At 47.6% G+C, this 15,480-nt stretch overlaps 1 protein-coding gene across 4 annotated transcripts in view; it reads right to left on the reverse strand.

Annotated features, from left to right (window-relative positions):
* Positions 1–15,480, reverse strand: part of Pde11 (Phosphodiesterase 11) — a 646,106-nt gene that overhangs the window by 142,847 nt on the left and 487,779 nt on the right. The gene's annotated exons all lie outside the window — the stretch shown is intronic.

Consider the following 15,480-nt stretch of genomic DNA (forward strand, 5'->3'; position numbering starts at 1 on the left):
CTGATGACCCCGAACGCAACGGATCTCTGGAACTGCGGCTGAAGAGTGCTCGGAACAAATGATTAAAGCTCCGATTTCTTCTTTCTACACCTTTCCACAAAAACAAGATGTTCCTTTTACAGTATATTCCCTTCGTGTTAGGCATGTTGAGGATTGTGAATATCAATTGAGGTGAGGTAATCCTGACCAGGGGCGGATCCAGCCACTCATTTTAGAGAGGTGGGGGTGTTGGTGGCGGTCGCTTGAAGCAACACCACTCCAAGTAACATGACTTCTTTTTGTTTTCAGTAGCATAAAATGTCCATCATTGCATCAAGACCAGTTCTTAATATGTTCTCACAGCGGTCAAACTCACCTGTCCTGATTAGTGATTGGAAGTGTTTTGAGCAAAAAAATGGGGGGGGGGGGGGTGCTGCTGACACGGGCTTGGAGGGGGGGCATCACCCATATACCGCACCCCTGCCCCTTTCTGGATCCGCCACTGATCCTGACACGGCAGAGCACATCTGTACATCTGTCATCCACAGGGCTTTTCTTGTGGTCTCCCTTTTACCAAGATGGCGCATTGAGCTAGTTGACGTTAACGTCAAAAAAAAAAGGGGGGGGGGGGGGGGGTTCGAGGCTGAGACTACTAGCCCGAGAATCCCTCAGGGAAGACGCGGAGCCAAACCAGGTGCATTGTTTAAGCCACGGCCGCAACAGCTGCCCATTGCCAGCGTCTGCCGCGCGCCACGAGCGCACCCGCGATTGCCGTCTTCCTCTTCTGCCTCCGATCGGCACGCTCACCGCCGCCGCTCCCATAATATAAGCAGGAAGAAGGTGGCACGTGCGAAGCAGACTGGCTCGCATTTCACTCGGGGTCCACGCTTTATCAGAATTTCATTGCGGTTCTGATGAAGTTCGGACCTCGACGTAAATAAAAAATGCTTCGCACGCGCGTCGGTTTGAGTTTTCTGCATATATTGATTGATTGATTCATTGATTGACTGATTGATTGATTGAACGTTTATTATCATTTGTCACATGAAGTTTACAAACACTGATTGGACCCATAGCCTGAGGCTAGTGTAGGGTCCAATGAGAAAAGTAATGAACAGAAGCAGGAAACACATAATACATATGTAGCTATACAGACACTGTAAATATACACATATACAGAGCAGAGAAGTCTTTCTCTTCTCAAACAAATATTAGTGGTCCACGTGACTTTCCGCCCATCTTCAATCATTCGAGAGGTTTTCCCAAACACGTAGAGAGGGAAAGAACGAAGGAGGGCTGCAGTGACGTTCGCGCGACGAAAGTTGACAGGGTGCACATGCGCACGTTGCGTGGGTTTATACTGATGGCGAATTCCACTCGCCGAGCGGGAGCAAGTTTTCTTGCTCCAAAGCTGACAATCCGCGTTTCGCTGGTAGATTCGGAGCAAGTTCGCATTTTCCACTGGTAGATTCGGAGCAATCCATTCCGCGACGGAGCGTTCCGCGTGCTCCGTCTCTCAGAGCCGGATATCGCCGGAACTCCGAGAATGCGTTGCCGTCATTTCCGGTACAGTCGGGCAGCTGGGTTGCCCTCGGCGTTTTTTTAGGGGGTCTAGCAACCCTGTGATTTTGTTTACATTCCTAAAATTGTAAAGCGGTCGCCCTGCTTTCCGCGAGACTGCGTGGTCGAAATGCGTGCTCTGCACTGGCGACACAGTTGTCATTGAAACGTCGAGAGCAGAAAAGAAAATCGTTTCCGGCACCGGTTTAGTGACGCAAAAAAAAAAACTTCCGCAGAGACCTCAAGCGGGGCATTCACGTGTTCCACTCGCAGATCTCGTTTGGCACACCCCGAGGGCTCGCTCCGAGATTTCGGCGGCCACTCCGGATCTACCAGTGAAATTCACCATGAGAGTATAGCTTTCAGTGTGTTAGAAACAGAAAGAAATAAAGAAAAAAATTAGGGGCCCTTAAGCATCTTTTTATTTAAGAGTTGAACGCGATAGCGATATCCTACCCCTAGTGCGTGTTTCAACAACCAACAGTGCATACTTTTCATTGTGCGATGTTACTTGAGAAGTTGAAATTGTGGAATTAAGTGGGATCGTTAAAGTTGAAAGCGGCTTGTGTGAGTAAAGCTTTCACATGTGGCTGCATTCCGTGTAATGGGTAGCATGCTTTAAGCCGCGAACAATTATGCACGTAAAATGTTTTCGAACTTGCTATGCACCCACTGTACGTGGTCCTTAGGGAAAACGTACAGTAAACATCTGTGTCTTTAGTAACGGGTGGCCGGCTACAAACCACGAAAGTCCTTATGATAATCACATGTTCTGACATCCGATAGCAATGAACGCTCGTACCACGCAACAATACCGTGACATCACATGTTGTATTGTGAAGCCTGTGTATATAAAGCGTGAAAGTTAGCATGATCATATATGGTAGCGCCGACAAAGGACACGGACAAGAGAAGGCCCATTCAAGACAACACAGCGCTAATTTTTAACAACGTTGTTGAAAATTAGCGCTGTGTTGTCTTGAATGGGCCTTCTCTTGTCCGTGTCTTTTGTCAGCGCTACCATATATGGTCATTCTACCATACCAACAAGCCCAAATCGCCCCCCTCAGTGAAAGTTATTTTGACTGCATTTCCAAATAGATTAAGTTATTTTCAACTACATTTCCAAGCAGACGCGTGGCTATAAGATAGAAGACCTTCTTACCATGTTCTGACGCCCGCGATGGCAATGAACGCTTGTACCACGCAATAATACCATGACATCACATGTTGTACTGTGAAACCTGTATGAAGGACGCACGTGTTTTAAAGTATGAAAGTTATTTTCACTGCATTTACAAATTGATTAAGTTATTTTCAACTACGTTTCCAAGCAGACACGAGGCTGTGTGGTAGAAGACCTGCTTGCCACGGCTCGGGTTCGATACTCACACGGAAACTTCTATTAGTACTTGATTTACACCTGTCTAGATTTTTCGGTCACGGACATGATGGTGATTTTTCGCTCACAACCAACGCTGCCATCGCAAAAATTTCTGCGATACGAGCTCTTTACGCCATCGCGCTAAAATGTGCGCAGTCTCTTTTTTTTTCTTTCCCGGAAGTCAATTATAATGGGAAAATGTCAATGAATTCAATACTTCCGGATAAATGCAGAGACGGCAATGGTCAACGCGCGCTGCAGCTGCGAGCCCACATGTGCTTCGACGAAGTCACCGCTTCGCGCGCCAGCCTCTGCAACGCAAAGCCCGCATCGTTTTCTGCCTGCCTGCCTGGCATCCATTTTGTCCGCGGCTGAGACGGAAGGAAACTAAAAGTGCCCAAGTTGTGGGAGGAGGCAAGGTGCTGGTACACACAGCTTGGGGAAACCTCTTCGGAGTTTTCCTGCTGCGACCAGCGTTGTACGACTAGATGAACCACTCCGATTCGCTTGCGCGAGTGCGCGATCTGCCAAGTGATTGGTCTCTGTTACTGCTTCACACCGGCACACATGTACAGAAAACTTCATTGAAAAACGTCCCGAAAAACGACGTCCTATAGGGCAGCGTCACGGGCCACTGGTACAAAACTTGTAATAACGCATAATTTGATTTGTACAATAACATCAACCGAGATTTAATTCGTCCATATAGTTGCAATTTCGTACACGGCGCCATGCTTTTACTAAATTGTTTTTAAGCCCTATTATTATACGTACAGTATGCAGTGATGCAGTTCGGATATCTCCAGAATGTCCAGATAGAGAGCGCTTATATATTTACAGCACGGTGGTCAGCCCAGGTAACCACCTTTTCATCGTTTTTTTCCCCTCTTGAAACACGCGAGTCCCGCATGTCGGATTTTAAAATGGCACATATTTGAAAGCTTTCAGCAATCTGAGAGAAATGACGCTATTTCATTCAGGCTTCAATGTGACGTGTTAGGTTTCCTTTCTTCCGGTTTTTGTCGTCCTCAAGGCGCGTTAATTAGACGGTGGACACGGGATATCTTTATATAGATATATAAGTATGTGCTGTTAGTGATGATAGTGCAGGAGAGCATGTCATGACTATCGTGGAATAGGTTGATTGATTGATTGATTGATTGATTGATTGATTGATTGATTGATTTGAATGATATGTGGAGTTTAACGTCCCAAAAACACCATATGATTATGAGAGATGCCGTAGTGGAGGATTCCGGAAATTTCGACCACCTGGTGTTCTTTAACGTGCACCCAAATCTGAGCACACGTGCCTACAACATTTCCGCCTCCATCGGAAATGCAGCCGCCGCAGCCGGGATGAATCGTGGAATAAGTTGTACGCGTTTAAAGACACGCCGACAACGTCTAACAAAAACACGAACACAAACTATATTGCATAAAAGTTGCACGATCACACAGATACAGAGAGACGAGACTTCTGTCCGCTTTGCGTTCACTTTTCACGTAGCCTCTGTCTGGGTTCACTGTTTGGCGCGATTCTCCCAGTCTCGTGCACTGTCTGCTGAATGTCTCATCGCACCACATATCGGCATCTTCTCTCCGGAGTCGAAGAATCGCGGCGCCGGCACCAAGCACGGTTGTATACCGTCGCGGTAACAGGATAGCCGAAGCTGGGTCCGCGCCCGCCCGAGACACCACAATTCCGCCTTCCTTTCTGCGTTCGTTCTTTCTTGCCAGCCCGTTTTCGCTATGCGCCCCCCTCAAAGTGCGAAACACATGTATGTAAAGAAAAAAAAACAACGGCCTGTTGTATGAGTTGCTAACGCTAAAGACTAGCTATAAAAATATAAACTGTACTTTCACTGCATGACAATGACCATGTGTACCATAACTGCATGGTGTTCACCTCAGGTGAACCCCTCATATCTTTAGAACTAAAATTGCCATTTTTTGTTTCTTGCGAGAAGATAATTTTCTGCGAGATAATTCACCATTTTTCCAATAACTATCTGTTTACCACCGAAAATGGTGTTCTGTGCATGAAAAAGCTAAACACCAACGTATAAAAGAAATAGGCATTCGTCTACAAAAACAAAGATAGAAATAAAGAAACATTAATTAAGATGCATCAAGTTAAAAAAACGTATTGACTAAAATAAATCAAATTATTAGCTAGAAATGGAAACCAAAATCACTGAACCCTATTTATAATTCAGAATTATGTTCGTATGTGCAGTTAAGTGCAAACACAAACACTATTCAGAGACGCCTCGATTGAAAGGTGCAATGTATCAGTATGTATACCCACAATAAAGCTGTTGCGTTGCAACTATTCATGTTTCAACCAATTGTGACGTCGACATGATTGCGACCACCAGAAAGCAGCACATATGAACGAAAAGATACGTGAATGCGGCCCATGCCTGTGAAAAGCAGTGTGAATGTGCTAAATGTCAAACCATCAGAGAGTATTAGTGCCAGCTACCCCAGCTGCCCGACGCATGCTCTTGCGTACCTTTGTATTCTTCACGGGTGCAGCTGCAGAGTACAAAGGAACGCAAGAGCATCAATAAACGGGTGGCTGGGGTTCCCGACAATAAAACTCCCAAGCTTCGGTACGCTGACATCTGCATTACGCGACCAGCAGAGGGCGCAGCGAGCGCCCCCGAGAAGCACCAAGTACACTGACACGGAAGATAGAAGCTTGCGATGAGAAATGCGAAAACAGGGGGCGGGAGCTGACGTTTCGACAAGCGCACTTGTCTTTTTGACGGCTTCAACTTGACCCCCTGTTTTCGAATTTCTCATTTCTCCATGACAGACAACCACCACAGGCGGAACTCGGATAGTCCTCAATTCCAGAGGTCTCTCGCGTTTAAAAAGTTTCGCACAAGTTTGCATTACATTGTCGCACGTAGAACGAGTAGTAAGCCGCTCATTCGACAAAAGTAAACGAAACTTTCCGCAAATTTCCTTCTATTATAGTGCGTGGAAACACCGACTTCTTAGCATTTCGTCTTAAATCCCTGGGCACACATGTTGCAAGCGAGACCGGATTTTATTACGATTCTTTGGCCTTTGGCCGCCTGTCACCACTCACGACCTGTCCCCAGTCCGTACACCGTCGTCGACAGGACCAGTCACTCGGTATAGCAACACCTAATCGAATTAAGTAATCATTGTATGAGAAACGATCCCTCGCTGATTTCGGAAGCCCATACATATATCTTCGGAACAACATCACTCGCAGCGCGCACTTTTTCACGCGACCACGCCTCGATTTCGGCACCATTTCAGGTTCTTTAGCATGGGCATCACCTTCTCAATGTCAAGCCTGAAAATCGTGAAGGGCTGCACGTACGCCGCGTCACGTTGCCACAAAGAACTTTCATTGAGAAGCGCGCGCCACTACCGAAACCCGACGCGGACGAGCGCTGACGCGAAGCACGTGAGGTGTACCGAAAGCGCTCATCGGACGACCGTGCGCGCCAGCGGAAGGACGGCGGGGCTCGCAGTATCGAATCTCGCGTCGTCGCTCAAACGCGGGCTGCTGTGAGAACACGATCCCATCGGACGGTTACGCGAGCCCCGACCACTACCGCCGCCGCCGAGCACGCTCGCCGCAAAAGCTGCCCGACACCGGCTCCCGTAAATCAAAGGCCGGGCCGCCGAGCTGTCGGCGCGCCTCTGTGGCACACGCAGGCGGCGGGTTTCCCCTTTCAATGCACGCATATCGGCGGGACGGCGTCGGAGTGCGAAAGCCGCGTTCAATACGCTCGGCAACCCGAGTACCGTTCAGTCTACCCGCCCGATCGCCCACAAGCAAGCGCGCGAGAAGCTTCGAAACCATACCTTCCCACCGCCTTGCGTAAGCAATGACGTTTCTAAGGCCTTGGTCGCGCGGCCACGAGATCCTTGCGAGAGCAGGCCGCGAGACGACGAAATGAAAAATGTTCATCTACTTATTCGACTCTTCTCGACCGTTTCTCAGGAAAGGGCCGAACGCACGACCCCCACGTAGTCGGCGGGAGAAATATGAAAAGGAAAGGCAGGGAGGCCAACCAGGTGGAACCCCGATTGCTACCCTACACGGGGGAGGGGGAAGTGGGAGGAAAAGAATATAGACAGAAGGAGGAAATCGACAAGCAGACCTGAAAGCGCGGAAATGCATGGTGTTGCGCTTTATTAGCTACCGTGTTTAGAGCACGTGAATAGTGTCCTGTCATCATAATCATCATCATCAATAGTACACCCACTGCAGGGCAAAGGCTTTATCCATGTTCCGCCAATAAACCCGGTCCTGCAATTACTGCGGCTGCGTTTACCCGCAAATGTCTTAATTTCATTTGCATACCTACCTTTCGGTCTCCCCCTCGAGCGTTCGTCTTGGCTTGAAATCCAGTCTGTTGCCTTAAATGACCAGCGGTTACCTTGCCGCGCTACACGCCATCTCAATGCAATTTCTTCTTCTTCATTTCGACTAGAGTTTCGACTAACCTACACTGCTCTCTTTTTTTGTGCCGTCAAGTTACACATACTTCCACTTACATAGCTAGCTACTTTGTCCTCAATTTTATTTGAACCCTGTTTGTAAGCATCTGCTACTGCTCCGTATAGGTATACCGGTAAGATGCAGCTGTTATGTTTACTTTCCTTTTGAGCGACAGTGATAAACTACCATTCATTGTCTGTGAATGCCTGCCAAATGTGCTCCACCCCATTCTTATTCTTGTGGTTACATCAGTCTCATGGTTCGCCTCAGCTGTGACTACCTGTCCTAAGTAGACGTATTCATTTGCCCCCTCCAGCACTCTACCTGTCGCAAATCGCTCTTTTCTCCCGAGACTGTTTTACATTACCTCACTTTTGTGCAAATTAATTTTCAGACGTTCCTTTCCTTGTATAATTCAGTTATAATGACGCAATTCGTTCACTGAGCTATTACAGTCATATTTACGCGACATTTCCAGCCAAAGTGAAGTAGCGCAGCGTTCCTTACACATCACACTGAATATGGGTCAGCTTACGCATGTACGCGGAAATTGGCGCCAGTTATTACTTTTAGGGGCGAAGCTCGCTCCTTATGGCGTGGCTTGTGCGTCCCTCGTAGTACGCAACCACCAGTGGCACATACCCGAAATAGCTGTCCTTACGATTTTGACCTCCAAGGTGGCTCCGGTGAGAGATTTCTTCTGTGCGTGTTGAACAATAAAAGATAGTGCTCAATGCACATGTTAATGCCTGCTAAGGGGGAATGAGAGACAGGAGCATTCGGCCTTTAGGTAACGCACACGCTGCGATCCCCATTAGCAGCTATTGGCATGTACATTGAGCACGATCTGACAAGAAAGGGTTGCTACGTTATACTCGCTGGGTGTAACCTCCTTGGTTTTAGAAAGGTTTAGCGAGCGTTGGGCCGCATAGCCATGAATACAGTGAACTAGTATATACCATGAACTCGAGGTGGTTAAAGGTGGAAAGTAAACCCGAAGCGCAAGCCGTAAGTAAGTGTGCATGTGCCACCTCCCGTTTAGTCCTTGAAATGTCCGCTGGATGGCGGTGCTTCTATATGGAGAATATATGATGAAAAGATGCGAGATGGTGGTACTTGGACTGCTGAATAGATGGACGAACGGACACACAGACAGATGCATGGATGGACGCATGAACGGACGCAGGCGCGGATGCATGGACGGACGCACGAACAGACGCACGCACGGACGGGTGGATGGACGCATGGACGGTTGCACAGACGTACGCAGGAACGGACGGAAGCAAGAACGAATGGACGGACGAATGCTTCGCCCCACTCCCCATCATTCACTCCGTGGATATGCTGCCATTTTTTTTCGTCACAAATTCTACAGCTGTCCTTCGAATATGCGATCATTGCGTTCTACCTGCCCCTCACAGAAGTCGCCTCGGCACGCGTTGCGACGTCATTAATGGCTTCGCCAATGGCGTCAATCAGGCATCCATGCAGTTGTTTCCTTCCTCCATGCATCCATGAGAGCTGGGAGCGGAGCTCGGAAGACTGTGTAGCTATCCTACTCCGCATAGGCGTGCGCAAGTGTGGAGGGAGGAACGGAGGGGGGCGATGTCAGTCCTCTACATGGACATAATAGGGAGGGGGCGCTGACACTTAAGAGGGGGGTCGCAAATTCAGCCTCATACATTGACGCAATAGGACGGGGGCGGCGCTGCGACGAACCTTCGCACCTGCCCCCCTGAATTAAGGGTAACCCTGTGCACGCCTATGCTATTCGTTAGTGTTTCCTAAAACGATGACTAGAGGAAGTAACTCCACATTGTCTCGCCAGAACAAGGGTGCAGGCTATAACGAATAATCCTTGAGTACAAAGTTTGCTTCATACGCTATGGACCAATACTACAGCAAAGCTGTACATGACAAGAATCTTGGAATTTCTTCGGCTTAGTCGACAGAAAACCGCTCCATAAATTGAACATTCATTGATCGATAATGCGGGGTTTAACGTCCCAAAACCATCACATGATTATGAGCGACGCCGTAGTAGAGGGCTGCGGAAATTTTGACCACCTGGGGTTTTTTAACGTGCACACAAATCTGAGCACACGGGCCTACAGCATTTTCGCCTCCATCGAAAATGCAGCCGCTGCATCCGCGATTCGATCCCGCGACCTGCGGGTCAGCAGCCGAGTATCTTAGCCACTAGACCCCAACACAAATTGAAGAGAGAAATAGTTTACATATTGAAATTACGCAGGCAAAACACAGCCCACCCAATATGCGTTTCAATAAATAGAAGCACAAAAACAACTGTGAAGATTACACAATAGATGATGAGGCGTTCGTGAATAATGCGAAGCACGTAGCGTTCGCCGCATGCGTTTCACGGGGAAGATTATGGTTGCAGAAGATGCGGTTAACGGGAAACACTAAGACGCCGGCAGCGACGTTAGTATACTTTTGTAGGTAAAGGTGTAACCAGCCTATAGCAACTGATTTCATTTGTGCTGTGACTATAGCGTTATGGGAAGGCCTTGCAGATATAGTATACTACCAATAGAGGCAGCGGTTGAACAGTGTGAAATTAACTACTTAGCTGTCGATCACTCCATGTAGTGATCAAGTCGCATTGGTCTGTCGGATCGAGGTAACAGTAAAATTTCGCTAGTTAACAATCATCTTCCCAGGCTGGCTTGAAGGTTACAAATGTTTTTTTAATTTACTGTTTTTGTTCATTATGTAAGGTTTCTTGCTATAGAGAGAATCATACTGGAAATCATTCGTTAAGATATGCTATTGTCGCTTATACTCATTTATTGGCTACCTTCGTAGGTACACATTACCGCGGGTATACACTTACTCAGCCCATGAGGAGTATACACGTGCATCATCACTTTCTTTCGGCCCTCAATGTAGACAGGTAATGGAAGTCATAATCAAGCTCACCTCGAAGTATATAGTAATGCATCAACGTGCTTCTAATCCCACCATCGTTAACATGTGTCACACAAGAAGGAAGGAAGAGGAGAAATTCATACAGGAATGCGACGTTCTTCTAGAGCACGTAGACCACCTAATCAAGCTCAAGTTTTCGGAGTTACGATAATAGCACAATAAAAGCAAGAAAATAAAAGAAGAATATCGAGGTAAACGGGAATCGCGCTCCCGGGCAACCTAAGCCTATAGCCGCGACCCAAACCCAAAACTATAGTTGATGGCAAGTAGAGGCAACGAGCAGACGACAGGCGGCCGCACGCAGAGGTGGAATAATATATGGGCGTGCATCGAGACCAATTCACTCGAGGGCTTTCGCATGCAAAATCAGAAACCGTTCCCCATGCTTCCATTTCTCAAATTCTTTCTTCTTGCGTCTCGTCGGCCGTAGATCATTCCTCTTAAGCTGTCGCTCGGTGTGGCGACTGCATACACGTGTGAGAGTGCGCGCACGGACGATCTCGCCACTCCATGCAGTATCGGAGAGCTATGGTGGTTACGCGATTAAGCAAAACGAAGCACAAAAGCAATTGACGCGCCGCTTCTCACTTACGAAAGTCGATCACCTGAGCGCACGCACGTGCATACTAAAAAAAGGTGATCAACCATGCCAATCTATAACGCGCGTCCAGGTGGAAAGCGCAACCTGGTACGAAATCTGGACGAGGAAAATAGACTTGTATGTTGTGAGCACCCCCACCCCCCACCACGTGCAGTCTCGATCACCAACCCCATTAACCTTCGAAGTCTAGAATTACCAATTAATGCTCACATTAACACGCGAAGTTTTTTGACTCAAAAAGAATAGGCATGTTCGAGACGAATAAATTTTGAATATCGAATCAAATGTCTAATATTTTATCAGTTATAATCACAGCAACCCCCAAAAATATAAAGATGTAACATGTAATCCGTCAGATTAAAAACATGTCGTTAGATCGCTTGATGCACGCGTGTAAGACCGTTCACTATATTGCACCACTGTCACAGAACGAGCGCTAAAAATAGGCGCGCCGCAAATTCTTGCGGTAACGCGCGGCAGAAACGCCGCGAAGTCAAAAGAAAAAAAAAGGGAAAGAAAAAGAAAACAAACGGCCAAGGCTCCCCGGGCGCGCGCTCTCCCCGCAGAAGCGTGGCTTCATCGACGAACCTCCTCACCCCACAACGGCGGCCGAGCAAGCCCGCGATTTTTCTAGAACGAAGGAGGCGTGGCCACGCCGAGATGAGCCATCCGACGCGGAGGGCAGTCGAACCGTCTCGCGCCTCTCCCCAGCCTTCGTTGCGCATCGCGCCGACGAAATGAGGAGAACTTTCTGGAAGGTGGCGCGGAAGGTATTTAATCGAGCCGCCGAGACGAGAAAGCAGGAGAAGACGGAAGTTTCGCCAGAGTGCGAAGGGATCCCGCCGTGTAGTCGGCGAAGGTTTGTCCGTAGGGACGAAGCAGGAGATGAAGAGGATTTCCACCTGAGGGGTGAAGGCTCGGGCTACAGGCAAGAGCGTGTGTTTACCGCTATCGAGCGAAGACCCGTGGCAACAGCTGCGGGTGTGAAGCCGACGTGTTCCGGCGAAGACGTTGAAGTTTGAAGAGTGGCCAATTGAAGACGGGAGGTTTCCTGGAAGAGAAACTTCGAGGGCTGCGGAACGACAACAACGCTGGACTTTGAGTGAGTGATTCTCGGAAGAGTATCATCTCGACTTTGGTTCCAAGAACTTTGGACTGAATAGGTTTTCTATCTCTTTAGTCTTTAAGTGTCTTGGTTGTTCAATGCATGCGACTGCATTGTAGCTCGTATTGTTGTCCGTGTCCGTTGTTTCAAGTGTGGCTGATTGTATTGTGTAGTACGTGGATTGATTGGTTTGATTGGTGACATATTGTATGCAACTATTGTGGAGTGTGCATTTTTGTGTATTGTTTTCGATCTGCCATTATTGAGAATATAATTTGTTTGTTTATCAACTCTCGGCTCTGACTTGTTCTTTGGGCCACAGCCGGCGTCCGCTGGCGCGCCAAAAAGGACCACCTCTAAATTGTCCACGCTTTCGTGGTGCGGTTCGGGGGGCCGATACTTCGGCCCTTGGAATTAGCCCGGCGATCGCCTCCCTAATTAACGGGACCGGTGGGACAACCACCGAGTCACCCGAGGTCCTTGTAAATGTAGTTCAATATTTGTTGGAGCACGAGAATGACAGTATTGAAATAAGGGGGCCGGATCATTGCCCCACGCAAAGTTGCGTTCACTAAAGGTGCCATGTAACTGCGACACTCTATACTGCACTGCATAAGTCGGAAGCAAATGTATTGACCAAACAGGGAGGTAATTAATTAGCCCGAATCAAGACATTAAAAGTATGCGCTACCTTAAGGCAAAGCCTTCTCCTTCAATGAGAACAATCTGCTTCGGGCAGATGAAGCTTGCAGGAATAACGTGGTCGCATGCAGCATTCGCGGGACCGGGTCGATTGCTGAAGCATACATGGGAGAGGCCCTTGTCCTACAGTGAGCGTATAGTCATACGGATGATGACTTATTTTACGATGTACAATAGTTGGCTGCTCACCCACACGTTCGCCGGCAACAATGAGCCTATTATCAAGATCTGGGTTATTCCTGAAGCAAAACAATATAAAACAGTGTTGTGAATGTGTTGTCAATTTTAATGGCACGTAAAGGAAGTATTAGATGATTTAATTCCAGGGGTCTATAGCAGTCCGCCACGGTGTAACAGTGGCTAAAGGTTTCTCGGCTGCTGACCCGAAAGCTACAATTCAACTATAGTGTTTGTGATGGCTAAACGATATTTACGTTATTTTCTGGACTATTGCGATTAATAACGCTTTGTTCATATAATCTACAGAGATGGCATGGGTCTAAAGCATATTTCTTCGAAAGGTGCCCCACGGGTCAGCACGAGTTGAAAACAAAAATCTATATTCCACCATCGGCGTCCAGATCTGTCTCGTGCACCGCAGAGATCAGCGTTGGTGCGTTTCTCGAATCCTTACACCGAATAAAATCTTCTTAAGGAATAAAGCATATGTAAGATATGCAGAGAGAGAGAGAGAGAGATGTTTATTATGAGAGAAAAGCTGAGAGCTCAGCCTGCTGTGAAGCATGGGAAATGCGTTATTTCAAATAGACGCTTTAGGCGATAAACTGTCCCCCCCCCCCCCCCCCCCGGCTCTCACTTTTACCGTGTTCACTGTCCCAGCCCTGGTGGGCCTAAATTTCATCACCACAGCCCGCTAGGTGAGATGCGTTTGAGATGCTTTCTGTATTCGAACGTAAATCAAATATTATAAGCTTTATCAAAAATATTATAAGCAAAAAATATCGATTTCTTCTGGGAATATAAATGATCTCCCCCCCCCCTCTTCTCTTTTTTTTTTTTTATAGGTACGCACTTCTACGCTGACACAACGAGAAAAGTGTCCCTGTGTGGGTTTTTTTTCTCCCTTAAGACGATAATCGCCAGAAAGAAAGAAGTAAATATAGCAGAATAAGTCTTCGCGGTGTTGAGTTTGAACCCGGTCATCCACGCTCCGAAAACGCGTATCATAACCACGCGGTTAGTCCTCTATAGGCTTGTAAAACTTCCGTATATTGGAACCGTATGGATGCGATAGTTATAGCGCGAGAACGGAACGACGACACAGAGACAAGAAGGACGCGAAGGACACGAGCACACGGGCACTCTATAGTTATAGCGCTCGTGTCCTTCGTGTCCTTTTTGTCTCTGTGTCGTCGTTCTGTTCTCGCGCTATAACTACTGCCATGCTATACCAACTAGCCCAAGCTGCCACACTTCTATAAATGCGTTGTACCATCGGTACAAAGAAAAAAAAAAGGGGAATGATCTACAGCAAATCTACATGTGACATCATTCTACAGTTTTCTTTTTTTTTTTCTTCTCTCTCTCTCTCTGTACTACATTCCTCATCACCCACCTGAGCTATTGCATCTTACACCGGGCGAGTCGGCGCACGTATTCTGGGAGCGAAGCAGAACATGATGGAGAAAAAAGCCGAGCATGTGCCGGTTTACGGCGATGACGATACTCTTTGTTCTCACTACCCGCAACGCAACGGAAAGCAGCTCTGCTGTTTCCTCGTGGTTTTTCGGAGACCCGCACGGCAACATGGCATCGACGTACGCGTTGTTTTCAACGTAACAGTGTTATAAATACCGATAATAAATCATTCGGAGGCGCTGGGCGTTGTTGGTTATCGTCGAAAAAAAAAAAACGGGGAGCAAGGAGACGTGCATGAATGGATCTACGAAGAAAACAAGATAAAGAGTGAGAAGAGCCGCACCCGAATGCAATTAAATGAAGCGGGCGCAGTGCCAGCTGTGCGGCTGCAAACGATGCCAAGTCATGCGAATCGAAAGAAAGAAGTGAGAGAATTCGCTTTCGATAAAAAGAGACATCTCCAATAAACATTTCAAGGCGATAAAAGTAAAAATAGGCATGTTATAGGCGCAAAGTACAGAAATGGTAATCTGCGTGTACTATGTGTAAAAATCAGTGCTTCACGAAAAGAAAAACGCGAGTATACGCGTAGATAAACCCCTTGGGACGACCCCTCTTGGGATTCAGTTTGGGTCACTTCGCGTAATTGCATCAGCTCCTGTTATCTTTTAGCAGAGAGAGAGTAAGTCAAAAGAGACCGGTCCGGCACACATACACTGGCACCTGACAGCCCATCGTGTGTTGTTTTGAGATAAGTTACTTTTACAGCTGTGACTTTCATACACATCATTATACCAGTGGCAACGACAGAGTCACCCCGTGTAGAGACTGGTGTTCCTAAACTTCAATCCCATATAAATGCAAGTACACCCACGACGACAGATAAGTTTTTAGCGCGTCGCAAGCCACCCCGCGCCTTCAATCACACAGGAGAAAACGGTCGCTAAGAAAACGGCACGGTCACACTCGTCTCGACACGGCTGCCAGGTTTTACCGTGCCACCCCGCGCTCACCCTAAAGGGGGGCAAGCACTCGAGGTTATAAACACGATCGTGACGAGATATAAGGAGTGCCTCAGCCGCACTTCCTGCATCCAGCACCGG

The sequence above is a fragment of the Rhipicephalus microplus genome, chromosome X (genome assembly GCF_043290135.1).
Source record: "Rhipicephalus microplus isolate Deutch F79 chromosome X, USDA_Rmic, whole genome shotgun sequence".
Classification (NCBI taxonomy): Eukaryota; Metazoa; Arthropoda; class Arachnida; order Ixodida; family Ixodidae; genus Rhipicephalus; species Rhipicephalus microplus.